We start from the raw sequence: 20,444 nt of genomic DNA, 5'->3' as shown, positions 1-20,444 counted from the left end.
GAGCCACCAGGAGGACTATCATACTTGACCGAGTGATTGGCAATGATGTAGACATTAAACTTTAGAGAAACAGGCCCTTCGGCCCACTGAGTCCGCGCAGACCAGCGATCTCCCCATACACATTGACAATTAAACTACAAATCCTTTGGAGTGGCCTTCATAACAAGAGGAGTTGAGTATAGGAGCAAAGGGGTCCTTCTGCAGTTGTATAGAGCCCTAGTGAGACCACACCTGGAGTATTGTGTGCAGTTTTGGTCCCCTAATTTGAGGAAGGACATTTTTGCTATTGAGGGAGTGTAGCGTAGGTTTACAAGGTTAATTCTCAAGATGGTGGGACTGTCATATGCTGAGAGAATGGAGCGGCTGGGCTTGTATACACTGGAGTTTAGAAGGATGAGAGGATGAAATATCAGATTATTAAGGATTTGGACACGGTAGAGGCAGGAAACATGTTCCCGATGTTGGGGGAGTCCAGAACCAGAGGCCACAGTTTAAGAATAAGGAGTAAGCCATTTAGAACGGAGACGAAGAAACGCTTTTTCTCACAGAGAGTTGTGAGTCTGTGGAATTCTCTGCCTCAGAGGGCGGTGGAGGCCAGTTCTCTGGATGCTTTCAAGAGAGAGCTAGATAGGGCTCTTAAAGATAGCGGGGTACTGATTGGGGATGATCAGCCATGATCACATTGAATGGCAGTGCTGGCTCGAAGGGCCGAATGGCCTACTCCTGCACATATTGTCTATTGTCTATTGAGTGTGGGAGGAGACCAGACCACTCGGAGAAAACCCACATGGCGCAGGGAGAACGTACAAACTCTGTGTCTACAGCACCCTTAGTCACGATCAAAACCAGGTGTCTGGTGCCTCAAGGAAGCAGCTGTACCGCTGCGTCACTGTGCCACCACGAAGCGGCATTGTGTGAGCTTGTTTCGCTGGCTTCTGCCATCCCTAGATTAAAACTTGACATCAAAAGTTGAATCTGATGCACTACGACATTCAGAGATTTTGAATAAGATTCCAATAAGTGGAAGCTAATTCTTTTTACAATCTTTGAACAGAAAACTGATCTGAAGATCAAATTTAGCTTTTAGCCTAAGCCACTCAGACTGCAGGTCATTCATTAGTTCTGCTTTACCACATGAATCAAGTCGTTAACGCAGGAAGAAGTCTCTGTTTATGAGCAATTATGATTACTAATCGGCAAAGAATCGATCTCAACCCCCACGGAACTGTCCTGCAAGTACAGTGGTTTGCGAAGTCAAACGTAAGTTAGTTTATATAGTGGCGATATATAATGCTGGAAGGGACAGATTAATTGTAATGCCAACAACCAATTCTCCACTCACTGCATTTTTTTGCAAACATCTATTGCTTTTATCAGAAGTTACTGTGGTTACTGTTTGCTCTGCTCTTTCATTGAACACAATCATCTAAGTAAAAGATGTGGCACGGTAGCTGCCTTACAGCGCTTGCAGCGCCAGAGACCCGGGTTCGATCCCAACTCCGGGTGCTGTCTGTACGTTCTCCCCGTGACCGCGTGGGTTTTCTCCGAAATCTTCGGTTTCCTCCCACACTCCAAAGACGTACAGGTTTATAGGTTAATTGGCTTGGTATAAGTGAAAATTGTCGTTAGTGTGTGTAGGATAGTGTTAATGTGCAGGGATCTTTAGTCAGTGTGGACTCTGTGGGCCGAAGGGCCTATTTCCACACTGTATCTCTAAACTAAATGAAAAGGGCCTTGCGTATGGTTTAATTTGTTTTTGTATGGCTTAATTGTACTCATGTTTAGGCTGTTTTAAGTTTAGCGTTATTATTGTCACACGTACTGAGACCAATTGGATAGCGTGCAAACAAAAGCTTTTCAACGTACCACTAGATTCATGAATAGCACTGCTCTCAGACTCTTGAACGGACCTCTCATAAATTATTGATGAATTTCCGGTCTTCCAGTCTACCTCTTTGCGCCCCTTGCACCTTTTTATCTGCACTTTCTCTGTAACTGTAACACTATATTCCTCACTGTTTATTTTCCCTTTTGCACCACCAGGCTGCTGGATAATAGATTGTTAGTTGTGTGTTCTGCCATATCATCAACTATTGTTTGACACAATGTCATCAATCAACCCTCTATTTTAATAACCCTATTCACTTCCCTGACAAATATTTTTCAACAGTTCTCATAGTGAAAGACAGATCTAGCTTAAACTCCTGAAGTTGCTGGGAAAATGTTGACGATTTGACAATTGTCCCTATAGAGCAGTCCACGTAATGAAGGTTTGAAACTGATTGATTGATTGAAAGATACAGCATGGAAACAGATCCTTCTGCCCATCAAGACCGTGCTGCCCATCGACCATCCGTTCATACTAGTTCTATGTTTTCCCACCTTTTCATCTACTCCCTACACTAGGGTCAATTTATAGAGGTCAATTAACCTACGTCTTTGGGATGTGTGAGGAAACCGGAGCACCCGGAGGAAACCCACGTGATCACAGGCAGAACGTGCAAACTCCACACAGACAGTATCCTGACCCAGGTCAAGATGAAACCAGGGTCTCTGGCGCTGTGAGGCAGCGGCTCTACGCGCTGTGCCACTGTGTTATGTTGCGACATAATTGTTGGCAAATTTGATTAATAGAGGTGGAGGCAAAACTCATTGTAATCAACGGGAAAATGCTTGAAACAAGAAGAGAAATGGGTCATGAATTAATATTTCTGCAGAATCAGAGTTATAGAGCATGGAAACAGGCCCTACTGGGCAAATCGCTTGGGCCGCCCAAAGTGTCTCCCTCACACTGTCCCATTTGCCAGCATTGGGCCCATATTCCTCTAAAACTTTCCTATTCACGCACCAGTCCACATATCTTTCTAAAATTTAATCAAAGCCCCCTCTGTCACTTCCTCTGGCGGCTCATTCCATCTACCCAGCATCCTCCATGAAAAACACTTGCCCCTCAGGTTACCTTTAAATCTTAAAGGCTCTGAGTTCAAGGCTAGAAATCTGAAATAAAAACGGAAAATGCTGGAAAAGTTCCAATCAGGCAGCGTCTACGGAAAGAGAAGCAGCCCTGGTTGGAGATCTTTGATCATATGAAGAGACTTTGACTCTGGTTCCCTCTGCACAGATGCTGCCTGACCTGCTATTTGCTTCAATGAGTTTGACCATGAGCTAAGATAGACACGATGGGCTGAAAGGCCTCCTTCACTTTAATATGTGCTTGTACATCTGCTTCCATGGGACTGCAGAGGCAGAATTATTCCACTTGTGTGTGCCCACACACAGAATCCTTACAACACAAAACCTCGAGGCCTTGTCACTCTCTGGAGAACGGAGCAGCAAATGAGACTTGAGAACGTTGCCGCTTCCTTTGAGCATAATTTATTCTTCTTTGCCACTTGACACAGTTTCTGAAGCAAGATAAACAAAAAGTACAGTCACTCATATCGAGCCCATGGTTGGAAAACCATAAGCTTCTGCGGGCTTGTCACCATTTTCATCAATTTCGAATATTAAATTAAACGAGGCTCTGAAGGCATTGATCACAGAACAGTACAGCACAGGAACAGGCCCTTCGGCCCACAATATCTGTGCCGAACATGATGCCAAGTTGAATTAATCTCCTCTCCCTGGTATTATGAATAGAAATTAGACCAGCAAAGACCAGACGTACCATATTGTGACAAGTCTAACATATCACCTTGCTGCTTAACTACCTTGCACATTTATGCATTTTTAAAAATTATTCTGCTCCTCCGAGATGAAATTTAAAGTAGTCAAATTATTGCCCACTGCAGAATAACAATATTATTTTGTTGTGTATTTTTTTGATCCATGTGTATTGTGTTTACAGACCTGTTATGCTGCTGCAAGTAGGAATTTCATTGGGGGGGAGGGGCGGAGTATCGGGGGGGGGGGGGGGGGGGGGGGGGGCGATAGGGGGGATACAGGGGGGGATTGGAGGGGGGATGGAGGGTGGGGAAATAGTTTGTGCCAGATCTGTTGTTCACTGTATCACTTAACTAAACTTAAAACTAAACTAAATTAAACTTAAAAATAAACCTAAAATTAAACCTAAAATCTACTTAAAATCAAGCCGCTTCAAAGGCATCTTAAATCTCTAGTTTAGAAATAACAAATGGAAACAAGTCCTTCGGCCCACTGAGTCCATGCCAACCATTGTTTTGTCTCTAACGTTCCCAGTTCTGATGAGAAGTCGTTGGTGTAAAACACTCTTTCTTCCTCTGCAGATACTGTCCTGAACGGCTAAATATTTCCAGCATAGAGCGTAGAATGGTACAGCACAGGAACAGGCCCTACGGCCTACACTGTCTGTGCAAACTATGTGTGGAAACATTGTCTGTGAAAACCCCTATTCCCTGTCATTAATTTAGTTTAGAGATGCAACATAGAAACAGGCCCTTTGGCCTAACAAGTAAACGCCAACCATCGATCACCCGTTCACACTAGTTTTATGTTATCCCACTCTCTCATCCACTTCCTCCACATTTGAGCCAATTTTACAGAGGCCAATTAACCTACAAATCCAAATCAGTCTGAAGAAGGGTCCTTGCCCAAAACCTCACTTATCCATGGTCTCCAGAGTTGCACCCTGACGCCTTTGGGGTGTGGGGGGAGGAAACCGGAGCACTCAGAGGAAACCCACAAGGTCCCAGGGAAACATGCAAACTCTGCACAGACAGCACTCGAGGTCAGGATTGAACCCGGGTCTCTGGCGCAGCTCAACTTGTTTCGTAGCCGTGGGCATTCTGACCACTGTCCCAGTGAGCAGTGGATTTAATTCTCATGGCTCACTGTGTCACCGAACCACATCCGATTATCGTGGCTGGATACCCGTTCCTCAGATATGTCTATAACTGTGAGAGGTCTTAAACCTCTTAAATATTGGTAGCTTTTCTAAAGGCAGCCATAGACCTAGCACAGATAATGCAAACTCCCCAAGCCTTTCCAAAATAGCTTTGAGTAATACAAAGAGACCTGCTTCCCATTTAAGCTAATTTGATAATCTGAATTAAACAATGTTTTGCCTTCACAGTGGGCTGGCCAAAGCTGTGACGTCAGAACAAGGGGGAATTATTGGGTTATCCTTGATTTAGTAGCCTTGTGATTGAGTCACTGCACCGAGTCACTACAGATCTAACCCAGTAATCCAACAACTCCACATTGTAACAGCAGCAACGTTTACTGTAGTTTAGAGAAACAGCGTGGAAACAGGCTCTTCGGCCCACCGAGTCCATGCTGACCAACAATCACCCTTACACCAGTTCTATGTTGTCCCATTTTCACATCCTACACACTAGGGGCAATTTACAGAAGCCAATTAACCTACAAACCTGCCGTCTTTGGCATGTGGGAGGAGACCAGAGCATCCAGAGAAAATGCACGCAATCACAGGGGGTAACATGCAAACTCCGTGCAGACAGCACCTGTTGTCAGGATCGAACCCGGGTCTCTGGCACTGTCAGGCAGCAACTCTACCACTGTGCCACTCTGCCATCCTACATTTAAATTCAAGTTATTAAATAACTCAGGAGTTTAAAAAAAGATTAATGATGATATTGTCATAAAAACCTACCTGGTTTGGTAATGTCTTTCTGCAGAGAAGATTTGGCGCCCAGGAGACAGACGTGTGATCTTATAGAGGTGTATAAGATCATGAGGGGAATAGATAGAGTGAATACACAGAGTCTTTTACCCATAGTAGGGGAATCAAGAACCAGAGGACATAGGTTTAAGGTGAGGGGGGAAAGATTAATAGGGACCTGAGGGGCAACTTTTTTCACACAGAGGGTGGTGATTATATGCAATGAGATGCCAGAGGAAGTTGTTGAGGCAGGTACTTTAACATCATATAAAAGAGGTTTGGGCAGGTACATGGATAGGAAAGATTCAGAAGCATATGGGCCAAACTCAAGCAGGTGTTGATGGGGCATCTTAATCAACATGGGCAGAAGGACCTGTTTCCATGTTGTAGGACTCTATGACTCAGTGACTCAATACTGGTGGAACACAATGGGTCAGGCAGCATCTGTGGAGGATAACCACTCTTATGGAGGTTCAGTCACGTTTGAATCTGCAGCAGGGAAAAGCTGGTCCCTGTTGTTGTGAGGCAGCAACTCTACCAGCTGCACCACTGTGTCACTCCTGTTCTACTTTTTATGCTCCATCCGTCTTTCCTGTTGCATTAACAGAAGGATATAGCCTTCAGCTCATTGTGTTCCTTCAATCATTTTCTTCTCTGCCTTCACTCCATTTTCTCCTGAAAATGTCTATCCCTTTTGGATTAATTGGATTCAAATTTTGGTCAACAAACGTTCAGATAATGTCAGTCCATATTAAATTAGAACATAGATCAATACAGCACAGGAACAGGCCCTTTGGCCCACAAACTCTTTGCTGCCTGCACTTTATCCATATCCCTCCATTCCCTGCATATCCATGTGTCATTTTCTTCAGTTTCTTCCCCTTTGTTATAATGGCTTCTAAATGATCTTTCTGATCTAGGGTAATATCGGATTCATCTCTACCCCATTCTTCTGCCTTCTCCCCATAACCTTTGACAGCCTTACTAATCCAGAATCTGTCAATCTCCACTTTTAAAATACCCAACGACGACCTTTGCAGCCGTCTGTGGCGGTCAATTCCGCAGATTCACCACCCTCCGACTAAAGAAATTACTCTTCATCCCCTTTCTAAAGGTACATCCTAGTATATCTGATCTGTATGGGTGGCCTGCAAAACAAAGCTTTTCACTGTACCTCTGTACACGACAAAGATAAACCTAAACCCAAGCCTATCCAAGGGTCTCATCGATGCCATTATTGTATCTGCTTCCACCACCACCCCTGGCAGCGCGTTCCAGGCACCCACCACCCACTGTGTAAATGGAAGCAGAAAATCTTGGACATATTCAGGTTGGTGGAGAGAGAAATAGAGGAAGAAGGAAATGAAGAGGAAGAAGGAGAAGATGTGGTGGAATAAATTTCTATTGACCTGTTGCACTGGGTCAATGCAGGACATTACTGTAAATGATCATTCCATTTGAATCACACACTAACAGCTGTAATGAAAAGATCAGCTCTTCAAAAATTAACATACGGTACTTGGCTCCAAACAGGCTATTGAATCAATTCTCAGTATCCCTGCATAGACCTGTATGGAGTACTCACAGTAGGCTTATTCATTAGGCCTTTTAAATTTTAAGGCTATTTGAAGGATGCTCCACACCATCAGTTACTTCAGCTCATCAACACCAGTCTTCCCCAAAGCGAAAATTAATGAGTTGACAACATTGTTGATAGAAGTATTGACTTAGCCCAATCTAAAGCAAAGCTCTTTGACCATGGAGCTGATGGAATAAATTGGGTAAATACGTACACATAATCTTTACCTAGTGGGGGGAATCAAGAGCCAGAGGACATAGGTTTAAGGTGAGGGGTGAATGATTTAATAGGAATCTGAGGGGAAACTTCCTTATCCATTTAAAAGGCCAATTGAACCTCCAGGTACGAGTCAGCACCACATGGCGGTTGATGGTTAGTGCAGACGCAGTGGGCCGAAGGGCCTGTGTCCGTGTTGTATCTCTCTCTGATTCTCTATGACAACAGGGACTTACAACGGGGTAGATTTTACTTCAGGAAGATTTCCGACCTGAAGCCACTGCAAGAAAAATACACGTTGCAAATACAATGTCTTTTAGCTGGGGAAATAAAAAGAAACCTTCTGGATCCTCTTGTCTGTTCCCCTATGGAACCAAACTAACCCCCTGTGTGTAAACAAACAACTCCCGCATGTCAGAATTTCCAAAACCTTCTCAGGATAACGCTCAGATACGGAGCTTTATCTCGTGACGGTTTGGTGAATGCTGTCACTCTGTACACATCAAAACCCTGAAGTCAGGCATCTCCTTCTCTGTCACTGTTCTCGCAGATAACACATTCCTTGGAGACTCATTTCTATCCAAGTATACAGGGAATTTGCACATCTGGTCAAGTTTCTAAATATGGAGCTCAAACACCTGCTGCTTGACAATTGCCCAACCTGATAAATGTAGACACAAGGAACTGCAGATGGTGGTTTACAAAAAAAAGACAGAAAGTGCCGGAGTAACTTAAGTGGGGAGTCAGGCATCGTCTCTGGAGAACCTCAATAGGCGACATTTCAGGTCTGGACCCTTCTTTAGGTCCTTCTTCTGTATCAGTCTGAAGAAGGGTCCCGACCCGAAACGTCACTTTTCCATGTTCTCCAGAGATGCTGCCTGACCCGCAGAGCTACTCCAGCACTTTCTCATGGAATGAGATTTCTCAGTGGGAGATGCAGGTTGCAACAGGAGCTGATGGAAGAGAGTGGGGCCAACTCGATGTCAGCATCTCAAAGCGACGCAAGGAACTGCAGATGCTGGAATCTTAAGCTAAACACACAAAGTGCCAGAGTAACTCAGCGGGTCATTCAGCATCTCTGGAGGGAATGGACATAAGTTTAGGTTAAGAGGGGCTAAATGTGATAGCCCCTCTTCACTCAGGCAGCATCTCTGGAGAACATGGATGGGTGACGTTTTGGGTCGATGTTTTCATCAGTCTCAAGAATGGTCCCGACCGTAAACATTTTCTTGCCAGGCTTGATCCACTCCTTCCCATCACTTTTCCATCTTTCTCCTCCCTACTGCAGCCAGTCTAAAGAAGGGTCCCAATTCAAAACACTGCCTAACCATGTTCTCCAGTGATGTTGCCTGATCAGTTGTTACTCGAGCACTTTGTGTCCACCTATCACTTGTGTGACTTGTTCCACAACCCCCCCCCCCATCCCCATCCTTTTTTCTAGCTTTCTCCTCCCTACTATAATCAGAGGGTGGTGAACCTGTGGAATTCATTGCCACAGACGGCTGTGGAGGCCAAGTCATTGCGTATATTTAAAGCAGTGATTGACAGGTTTGTGATTAGTAAGGGTGTCAAAGATATTGGGGAGAAGACAGGAGAATAGGGTTGAGAAGGAAAGATAGATCAGCCATAATTGAATGGCGGAGTAGACTCGATGGGCCGAATGGCCTAATTCTTCTCCTATCAGTTATGAACTTGTGTCCCAAAATGTCTCCTATCCATGTTCTCCACAGATGCTGCCTGAGCCGCTGAGTTTCTCCAGCACTTTGTATCTTTTTGCCTCTGGACTGTAGGTTCTTCATTATTCAAGACTAGACTCGTATCCACTTCAATGACATCGAGAATCTGGAAAAACCAGGATATCCTCACTAGATCAGACAGCAAGGAGAGGGTGTAACAGCAGTGCGCACAACTTCAAAAGGGGTTTGATGGAGCTCTTCTGACAAAGTGGCAGCTTTTGATCCTTCATCTGACTCTGTGCCAGGAGCTGAGGAAATACATTAGCTGAAATACGTTCGACTGGAAGAACCCAACGTGTGGTTTTGAAGGGTTGTTGCTGGTAATATTACTCCGATCATTTAGCTGCTCTTGTTTAGCTGAGAGACATTGTTCAGCCAGATTATTCAGTTTTATGGAGTCATGCGATCAAATAGCACAGATAGAGGCCCTTCAGCCCACCATGCCCATGCCAGCCACCTTCCTCTGGAACAGCGGAGGTTGTGGGAAGGCCGAGTAGAAGTACAGGTCCACCACTGATTTTCCGGGACACTCGGTTCCAGAGCCTTTCTGGATTATCCATTTTGCCCATCCAATGGAGGTCACGACCTCCGAGAGGAGTCCAATAGTACTGGAACGCTCAGGCCTAGGCCGCCGATGGAAGGAGATGCTGGCTGCAAAGTCGGCCTCAGAAGTCGGCTTTGGGAATAAATCGTCCAGGCCAGGTTTATTGCCCGGACACAGGCAGTAAATTCGATTGGTGTGGAAGTCCCGATGATGTCGAGATCAGCCGCCTCACCTGGCTCAGGCTTCACATTTTCGGTGGGACTTCCTGGGGGGGATTTCAAGTACGCTCTCGTTATTTTGTCCGGATTAAAGGAGGAGCCTAACCATTAGTTGCCAGAGAGGTATAAATAGGGTAAACAGTCAAAACCCCACTATTGAAATTGGACCACCTGGAGGAAACTCACGTGGGGAGAACGTGCAAACTCTGCACAGACAGCACCCAAGGTCAGGATCGAACCAGGATCACTGGAGCCATGAGGCAATGGTTCTGCGAGCTTGGGTCCCTGAAGGAGACAAGAGAGGTCAGGAGCATGAACACAATTTTCTATTGATTGCTTATTTTCAGACTGATTCCTTGAGGGGGAAAGCGGATGCACAAACAACCTTGGGACAGCAGGCAAGAATGTAGAGAGCATCAGACACAACCAGGAGAATGATGTTCATGCATAAAAAAGTCACTTTTCAGATATTCGTCTGCCTTCCCAGGAAGGTTCCTTGCTTCACTGTACAGATATACCAGTTTATCTTGTTACCATTGATCCCCATATGCACAAGGCAGGAATGGTTCCCGCAAACCAGTGCCTTAATTAGACCAGAGCCTTAATTAGGCCCATTGGATTGTCAATATCCGATTTTAACTCACACGGGTTATTATGAAGGTTGAACAATTTAAGTCAGCATCGATCTTTGCATCGGGGAAAAATATAGAACTGCTGCCCTCAAAAACCCAGCTGAATTACCAAGTAATTTGTGTGATCTAATTTAAACTTGACATGAGTGAAGAACTCATTAGGACTTGTTTGTGTTTACGAACAACTTTGCGATTTAGCAGTTGCACCAGGCTTCACCTTTAACGATTTCACAAAGAATGAATTCACTTGTCTGTCAGTATTTAAAGCAAAGGATGATCTTATGTATAAGATGTATAAGATCATGATGGGAATAGAAATGGGCCTGTCCCACAGGCGATTTTTTGGACGACTGCAGGCGACTGCCGCAAAATTTTGCTGTCATAGGTTGACGTAGGTGCTGTCGTAGGTAAATTGCATTAAAACTTGTCCCTGGGAGTCGCCTAAGAGGCGCCTAAGTGGTACATGCCCATTAGGGTATTTAACGTTCCATTCTGAATGAAACTAGAACTAATACTACCAAGTGCGTGTCTTTTGCTTATGTACCAAGGTTCCATCTGCATAAATCTCGCTTCAGTATCTTTCTGTGTATAAAATATATAAAGAACAAAATGGACCATGTCAAGTAGGCATTATAGTGAATGCTTACCATATTGAACATTAAATTCTCCAATTTTAGGTAACCTCTAACCAACACTCCTCCTCCCCTCACCCCCCCCCCCCCCCCCCCCCCACCCCCCCCCCCTCACCCCCCCCCCCCCCCATGTGCCCCACCGGCACTTCCACCTATGTCTCCCCTCTCCCTCCTCCTACATTCCTTCCTCTGGCTTCACAAATGTAGAGTCAAGGAACCGCATATGCTGGTTTACAAAAAAAAGATACAAAAATGCTTGAGTAACTCAGTGGGTCAGGCAGCATCCCCGGAGAACATCAATAGGTAAAGCTTCGGGTCAGGACCCTCTTCAGATCCTTCTTCTGAATCAGACTGAAGAAGGGTCCCATCTCGAAACGTTACCTTTCAATGTTCTCCAGAGATGCTGCCTGACTCACTGAGTTACACCAGCACTTTGTTATGGAATAGGAGTATCTATTTTGATTATCTGAGTGGAATAATGCTGGTTTTATCAGGAAGAGATTGGGGACAACTCAATGTCAGCATCCCATGGAGACACAAGGAACTGCAGTGGACTTCTATCTGTTTTTCCCCTCCCACTTCTCCTACATTCCTTCCTCTGGCTTCACAATTTGCAACTCTTCAATCCTGTCTCACACCTTCTGCTTTTATCTCTGGCCTTTGTTCGAACCATCTACCTATCAACCCCCCTCGCCTGTGTCCACCTGCCACACTGTGTCCTGCCCCTCCTCTCTTCCAGCTTTCTTCTCCCACCCCTCCAAACCCCTACAATCAGTCGGAAGAATAGTTCCGACCCGAAATGTTGCTTATCCACATTCCCCAGAGATGCTGCCTGACCTGTTGAGTTACTCCAGCACTTCCTATCCTTTTGTGTAAATCAGCATCTGTGGAACTTGTTCCTACATTATGGTAAAGTTGTTTGTTTAACCCCAATTAATTATTCAAGTTGGTTGGCAATCCTGAAGAGTGCATGCATGTTCTATCTAGATGAACTGAAAGGATGTAAGCACAACAAGAAGAGTGTACCATGGTGGACTAAGGAGTGTGACAAAGCAATTAAGTGTCGAAATAAAGCTTTTAAAATTTTGAAAAGAAATCAAAATTTTCAGAATCTTATTGAATACAAAAGGTTGCAAGCAAGTGTAAGAAGAGTAATAAAAAATGCAAAGAGGGAATTTTGGAGGACATTTTGTAACTCAGTGGGAAGGGAGACAAAAGTAGGTCAAGTTTGGGGAATGATAAGGAGAATGAAAGGAATTAAAAGAGAATACAAATATCCAATCCTAACTGACGGTGAAATTACAGCAGTGAAAGATGAAGAGAAAGCAGAGATGTTGGCAAAATCTTTTGCTAAAATTCACAGTTCAGACAATGTTAGTGAAGAAGGAAGAAAAGGAAAAGAAAATACCATAGCAGAGAATATACAGTTAATACGACATGAGGAAGACACTAACGATGTACTTAACAAACCATTCACAAAGACAGAATTCAACCGAGCTCTTAGAAAAACCAAGATGTCAGCACCAGGTAAAGATCAGATTTGTTACACCATGTTAAACCATCTCAGTGAAACATCCAAGGATTTTTTGTTAGAATTTTATAATAAAGTGTGGGAGGGTGGGAAATTACCGCAAAGCTGGAAGGAGGCAGTAGTAATCCCAATAGGAAAGCCAGGTAAAGATCTGACAAACCCAGGGAATTATAGGCCTATTGCGTTAACATCCAACATATGTAAAGTAATGGAAAAAATGGTAAATGAAAGGTTAACATATTATGTAGAAAATAAAGGATATTTATCCAATTACCAGAGTGGTTTTAGGAAGGGGAGAAACACCATGGATCCAGCTATATGTTTAGAACATGAAATTAGGAGAGCACAAATTAACAGAGAAAGTGTAGTAGCTGTATTTTTTGATATTGAGAAAGCATATGATATGATGTGGGGAGAAGGGTTATTAGTGAAACTAGGTAAGTTGGGGATTAAAGGTCGTATATTTAAATGGATTAAGGATTTTTTATTTGGGAGGTCAATACAAGTACGAGTTGGAAATCAATACTCAGGAACATTAGATATTGAAAATGGAACACCTCAAGGGAGCATAATAAGTCCTTTACTATTTTTAGTAATGATAAATGATGTATATGAAGAAATTGTAAATGAAATGGGAGATTCACTGTTTGCGGATGATGGGGCAATCTGGAAAAGGGGGAGAAATGTGAAGTTTATTGTGCAGAAACTACAGAGGGCTATAATAAAGGTACAAGAGTGGTCATATATATGGGGATTCAAATTTTCTGTGGAAAAGACAAAGATAATGTTTTTTACTAGGAAGAAAATTGGTAGTGAGGTTAAACTAAAATTATATAACCAGGAATTGGAGAGAGTAAAATACTATACATTTTTAGGTTTATGGTTTGATGAGAGGATTACATGGATGGTTCATATTCAGAAAGTAGTGGACAAATGTAAGAAGATACTTAATATAATGAGATGTTTAGTTGGATGTGATTGGGGGGGCAGATAGAACAGCTTTGAAGGCTATATACACTGGGTTAATTAGATCTGTGTTAGATTATGGTTGTGTGGTGTATGGGTCCACATCAAGTACTTCTCTTAAGAAAATAGACAACATTCAATATCAGGCATTGAGAATATGTACAGGTGCAATAAAAACAACTCCAACAGCAGCATTACAGGTTGAAATGGGGGAGATGCCTCTAGAGATGAGGATACAGCTTTCATTGAATTACTGGATTAACCTACAGGGCCACAGTCAAGAACACCCAGCACGTTACTGTCAAACCATGCTGGGAAAAGGAGAGAAGGGAAACAAATCATTACAAATCAGCATAGCACAATTAAATGTGGTTCCAACGGTTCCATTACCTTCAATTCCACCTTGGATACTTCCAGATGCAACAGTAGACTTTACAATATTAGAACAGAAAAACAAGGATAAACATATGTATAATTCAGTCATCATACAGGAATACATTGACAGATACTACAGTTTTGTCCAAATTTATACAGATGTATCAAAAGATTCAGTAGATAAAGTAGTAGCATTTATTGTACCAGAATTTCACATCAAAGTAGGGAAGAGGATCAATAATGACGTCTCAGTATACACATGTGAAATGATTACAATATTGTTAGCGGTACAGTGGGTCGAGGATACTAAGCCTTTAAGGACAGTTATTTGTTCAGATTCAAGTTTAGCAATAAAGAGTTTACAGCACAGCCATTCAGACAGTAGACCAGACATGTTGATTGAAATACAACAAACACTATTCAGAATTCAAATGATGGGGCTTACAGTCATATTTTTATGGGTACCAGCACACATTGGCATTAGAGGAAACGAAATGGCAGATAAGGTAGCAAACGAGGTAACAAAAAGAAGTAAGATTGATTTAAGTATTAACATAGGTAAAACTGAATTCAAAGACATTATTAAGCAAAGGCTGAAGGAAAGATGGCAAAAGCAATGGGAGGAAGAGCGGAAAGGACGGTGGTTCTACAGAGTCCAGAGGAAAGTGGGAGAAATGAGATGTGCAGGAAAAAACAGAAAAGAGGAGACAGTAATTTCAAGAATTAGATTTGGACACACTGGCCTGAACAGTACACTTTTTATAATAGGCAAGCATAATACAGGCAGATGTGAATACTGTGGGCAAGAAGAGACAATAGAGCATGTCATTGTACATTGTGAGAGGTATGAGGAGGAGAGAGGACGGATGAGTGAGCAGTTCAAAAAAGAAAGAGTACAATTTGATTTGGTAGATATTTTGCAAGGGAGTTCATATAAGTGCTATCAAATCCTGTTGCTTTTTCTTAGTGTAACCAATTTGTTCGGAAGGATATAGGTTATTAGTATATGTAATGGTGTTGTTTGATCCACACTCCATGCCAGTTGGTGGCGGTAATGCACCAAAAAAGTTGTTTGCCAACCGCCAAAAAACATTACATAGAAGAAGAAGAAGTAGAATCTAGATGAACTGCTAGCTTTCATAACGAGAGGAGTTGAGTATAGGAGCAAAGAGGTCCTTCTGCGGTTGTACAGGGCCCTGGTGAGGCCGCACCTGGAGTATTGTGTGCGGTTTTGGTCTCCTAATTTGAGGAAGGACATTCTTGCTATTTAGGGGGTGCAGCATAAGTTCACAAGGTTCATTCCCGAGATGGCGGGACTGTCATATGATGAAAGAATGGAGCGACTGGGCTTATATACATTGAAATTTAGAAGGATCATAGATACATATAAAATTATTAAGGGATTCGACACGCTAGATGCAGGAAACATGTTCCCGATGTTGGGGGAGTCCAGAACCAGGGGCCACAGTTTAAGAATTGGGATGAGGAAAAACTTTTTCACACAGAGAGCTGTGAATTTATGGAATTCTCTGCCACAGAAGGCAGTGGAGGATAGAGCTCTTAGGGCTAGAGAAATCAAGGAATACGGGGAGAAGGCAGGAACGGAGTACTGATTGTGGATGATCAGCCATGATCATATTGAATGGCGGTGCTGGCTCGAGTGGCCGAATGGCCTACTCCTGCACCTATTGTCTATGTCTAACTAGTAATATTTTTCTTGGAACCAATTGTCCCAGAATTGAAATAACAAAGACCAGAGGGCATAGCTTTAGGTTGTGAGAGGCAATGTTTAAAGGAGATGTGCAGGGCAGGTTGTTCCATATAGAGGGTGGTGGGTACCTGGAACACTCTGCCAGGATTGGTGGTGGAGTCAGATGTGGTAGTGGCCGTTAAGAGACTTTTGGATAAGTAGGCAATGAAGGGATATGGCTTATGTGCAGGCAGATAAGAATTGGTCTTGGTATTATGATCAGCACAGGGTTGTGGGCCAAAGGGTCCTGTTCCTGTGCTGTCCTGTTCTGTATTCTATGTCCTAATATCGGCCCTTAGTGTTACAGAATAGAAACTAGTATAAAGATTCCCGATGATTGAAGTTGGGAAGTTACGTTACAGTCTTACAAAGATGTTGGTGATGCCACATTTGGAGCATTGTGGTTCCGTTTTGGTCACCCTGCTATAGGAAGGATGTTGTTCAGCTGGAAAGAGTGCAGAGAAGATTTATGAAGATGTTGCCTGGATTTGAAGGCCAGAGCTATAGGGGCAGGTTGGGCAGGCTCAATCCTTGGAGCACAGAGACTGAAGGATGATCTTATAGAGATGTACAGTATAAGATCACGTGGGGAATAGATTGGGTAAATGCACAGTCTTTTACCCAGGGTAGGGGAATCAAGAACTCCAGGACATACTGTAAGTTTAAGGTGAGAGGGGAAAGATGTAATAGGAACCTGCGGGGCAACTTTTTCCACAGTTCATGGAACGAGCTGCCAAAGGAAGTAGGTAGACAAAAGTGCTGGAGAAACTCAGCGGGTGCAGCAGCATCTATGGCGCGAAGGAAATAGGCAACATTTCGGGCCGAAACCCTTCCTCAGACAGAGGAAGTAGTTGAGGCAGGTACGATAACAGTATATAAAAGATATTTGGACAGGTTAATGCACAGGAATATCCCTTCATTCCCTGCATATATGTGCCTATCAAAGCCTCTTCAACACCACTATCATATCTACCTCCACCACCAACCCTGGCAGTGCGTTCCATACACCCATCACCTTCTGTGTAAAAAAAAATTGCCCCACACATCTCCTTTTTAAAAGTTACCCCTCTCACCTTAAAGCTATACCGTCTCATCTTTTGTCATTTCCACCCTGGGAAAAAGGTTCTGACTGTCTACCCTCCCCTATCTATGCCTCTCGAAATTCAGGGGTGATGTCTGCTGGCAGTGTTTATGAGCTCCATATCTCTTGAATGAATATGTAAATAAAAAGGTGCTACACTGATGTGTCGAGTCTCCAGAGCTCACAGAGGTGAAAGAGGTGAAAGAGTGAGACAGCAGTGGGGGAAGGGTTCTATATACTAGGAGCAGTTGGACAAAATGGCATGTAAAGAATGTCAGACAAACTGTCTCACTGTGACAGCCTGATAGGCTTCAGCTAAAAAGGCAGCTTAACGCAGCTCTCGGTGTTCACCAATGCTTGCAGTAATGACAGTCTTACTGTCCACGTTAGCTCGTCTCAGAGTTGTTCCTTGTTTACCTGCAGCTCAGACACTGCAGTCTCCAATTCTCAGGTGGAATAACATTCAAGACAGGGGACCATCTGGTTTATTTCAGTGCTTGAGATGATCTTGAGACTGAGAGAGAGAGAGAGGGGAGAGGGAAAGACAGAGAGAGAGAGAGAGAAATAGTGAGTGAGTGAAAGTGGGACAATAGACAATAGAATAGACAAGAGGTGCAGGAGTAGGCCATTCGGCCCTTCGAGCCAGCACCGCCATTCACTGTGATCATGGCTGATTATCCACAATCAGTATCCCGTTCCTGCCTTCTCCCATATCTCTTGAATATACAATAGAGAGAGAGAGGCTGAGATACAGAGAGAGAGAGAGAGATAAAAAGGGAAAGTGGGGGTGGGGGGGGGGGGGGGGGGGGGGGGGGAGTATGAAGAGGGATTGAGTGAAGGAAAAGGGATAGAGAGGGAGAGAGTGTAGGGGAGGGAGAGAGAGTAAAGGGAGTGAGACACAGTTGAATGGGAGAGTGAGTGGGAGGAGAGGAGTTAAAGAGGGTGGAGTGAGATAGAGATAGAGAGAGAAAACAGGAAAGGAAGGACAGAGGAAGAGAGAAGGAGAAAAAGGTGAGAAGAGAACGAAAGGGAAGAGAGAGGGAGAGGATTGGGAGAAACAGTGGCGACTGAAGAGGAGTTCTGACTGGAAACACCACCTATCCTTTTTGTCCAGAGATGTTCGCTGACCTGCTGAGTTACTCCAGCACTTTGCGTCTATCTAAGGTTTAGAAGGATATGGGCCAAACATGAGTAAATGGTAAAGAGAGTGGAGAGAAAGAAGAGAGACAGTGAGAGATGGGAGAGGGAGAAAGCATAGATGGGGCATCTTGGAAGAGCCTGTTTCCGTGCTGTATGGCTCTATGACTCAACAAAGAGTGCCGGAATCACTCAGTAGGCCAGGCAGCATCTGTGGAGAGAGGAGCAGTTAACATATCTGTTCAAAGACACCTCATCAGAACTTCAACCTAAAACAGACACAAAGTGCTGGAGTAAAGGGGCTGTCCCACTGCGGCAACCTAATTGGCGAGTTAAGAAGAGTTTAGGAGAGTTTGAAAAGGTGTCATGTTGAAGACTATGTAGAAGACCTCCTTCGAACTCCTTCGACTATGTTGAAGACTATCTACGACTACCCTCGATTACATGCCGACCTACTACGACCTACTTTGACTAAACATACCAGTAAATGGATTTTTTTTCCATGGCGACCTTTTTTTACTCACAGCCATTTCTGAGCATGTTGAAAAAAACGCCGCGACCTAGCTGAGGTCTCGAGTACGCGGGGACTACTCTCGAGCATGAAGGAGAGTTACAAAGACCTCCTAGGACCTCATGACGACCATGCTGCGAGCATGAGTCGAGGGCAAACTCTTCTAAACTCGCCAATTAGGTCGCTGCAGTGGGACAGGCCCGTAACTCAGTGGGTCGGGCAGCAAATCTGGGAAAAATGGATTACTTATCCGTTTTCTTAGAACACGTTGCCTAACCTGCTGAGTTGCTCCAGCACTTTGTGTCTGTCTTTGGATTAAATCAGTATCTGCAGTCCTTTCTCACTACACTTCAACCTGAAACGTTCTCTGTCTCTCCACAGATGTTTCCTGATCTGCTGTTGCCAGCATCTTTATTTCAGGTTTCCAGCATCTGCGGTTTAGGACACTCTCCAAGTCACAATAGATGGGGTGAAGTGGATGATTCATGCTTTCGCAGACAGTTGTAAATTTAGCTGAATTTTGCACCATCTGAAAAGCTTTTGTTAAAATAAATTGAATTTGAAATTAGAGAGAGAATGACTTGCCATACCCTGGTCAGACTGATTCCGGGGTTCGGCTAGGGTGAAAAGCTAAGTCTACATGTTAAAGTTGCAAAATAAAACTGAAATTATAGCATGCTTCTCTGTTCCAATAGAACATAGAACAGTACAGCACAGAAACAGGCCCTTCAGCCCACAACATCCATGCCAATCATGAAGCCAAGTTAAATTAGTTTAAGTTTAAAGGAAATAGAGTCATATAGCGTAGAATCAGGCCCTTCGGCCCAGCTTGTCCGCACTGACCAACACGCCCCATCCACACTATTCCCACCTATCTGTGTTTTGCCCATATCCCTCTAAACCTATCCTATCCATGTACCTGTCTAAATGTTTGTTAAACATTGTGATAGTACATGCCTCAACTACCTCTTCTGGCAGCTCATTCCATATACGTACCATCTTTTGTGTAAATAAATGGCGCCTTGGGTTCCTATTAAATCTTCCCACCCTCACCTTCAACCTATGTCCTCTGGTTCTTGATTCCCCTACTCCTAGTGAACGACTTTGCCCTATCTAAGAGAGATGTGCGGGGCAAGCTTTGAGTAGGAACATGGATATACAGGGAGCGGAGGGATGTCGATAACGTGCAGGCTGAGGAACTTAGTACAGCACAGGAGCGGTCCTTTTGGCCCCAATGTCAGTGCCAACATGATGCCAAGACCAACCTTGATCTACCTGCACATGATCCTTTCCTTCCATTCCACATTCGTATGCTTATGCAAAAGTCCCTTAAATGCCACTATCATATCTGCCTCCACCACCATCCATGGCAGCTTTCCAGGCGCTCGCAACCCTCTGTGTAAAAAACCTGACTCGCACATCTCCTTAAAACATTGCCCCTCTCACCTTAAAGCTATGCCCTCTAGTTTTCTCGAGAGAATGAGTGAGAAGGAGAAAATGGAGAAAGAGAGAGAGGGTGAGTGAAAGATAGTGGAGGAGAGAAATATATATACATTTTATATCAGGCTGGAAAAAACGCAGCGACCTACTTGAGGCCACGAGTACGCGGAGACCACTCATGAGCATGAGGAAGAGTTACGAAGACCTCCTACGATCTCGTGGCGACCATGGTGTGAGTATGAGTCAAGGGCAAACTCGGCAGAGGTCGCCAATTAGGTCGTGAAAGTGGCTTTATGGGGCTTTATGGCCGCACTCTGGCAATGGGGTAGGCCCAGGACAGAAAGGTCAGTTTGGAAATGGGAAGGAGAGTAAAGATAGTTAACAACTGGGAGATCCGGCAGGTCTTGGCAGACCGAGCACATGTGTTGGGTGAAACGGCCGGAGAAACACTTTGTTTAGCCGATGTGCGGGAACCCACACGGGGAACGCCAAGTGCA

The sequence above is a fragment of the Amblyraja radiata genome, chromosome 22 (assembly GCF_010909765.2).
Source record: "Amblyraja radiata isolate CabotCenter1 chromosome 22, sAmbRad1.1.pri, whole genome shotgun sequence".
In the NCBI taxonomy this organism is placed as follows: Eukaryota; Metazoa; Chordata; class Chondrichthyes; order Rajiformes; family Rajidae; genus Amblyraja; species Amblyraja radiata.
This window is presented reverse-complemented; position numbering follows the sequence as displayed.